We start from the raw sequence: 404 nt of genomic DNA, 5'->3' as shown, positions 1-404 counted from the left end.
CATCCTCATCCTCATTCTCGTCCTCATCTTATCCTCGTCCTCATCCTCAACCTCATCCTCTTCCTCATCCTCATCCACATTCTCATCCTCATCCTATCCTCCTGCTCATCCTCATCCTCAATCTACTCCTCATTCTATCCTCATCCTTATTCTCGTCCTCATCTTGTCCTCATCTTGTCCTCATCCTCATCCTCGTCCTCATCCTAACCTAATCCTCATTCTCGTCCTCATCCTCTTCCTCATCCACATCTTATCCTCATCCTCATCCTATCCTCATTCTCGTCCTCATCCTATCCTCATTCTCGTTCTAATCCTGCCCTCATCCTCGTCCTAATCCTATGCACATCCTCATTCTCGTCCTCATCCTATCCTCATTCTCTTCCTCATCCCCATCCTATCCTCAT

Source organism: Lupinus angustifolius, chromosome LG18 (assembly GCF_001865875.1).
Source record: "Lupinus angustifolius cultivar Tanjil chromosome LG18, LupAngTanjil_v1.0, whole genome shotgun sequence".
NCBI lineage: Eukaryota > Viridiplantae > Streptophyta > Magnoliopsida > Fabales > Fabaceae > Lupinus > Lupinus angustifolius.
Note: the sequence above shows the minus strand (reverse complement) of the source record.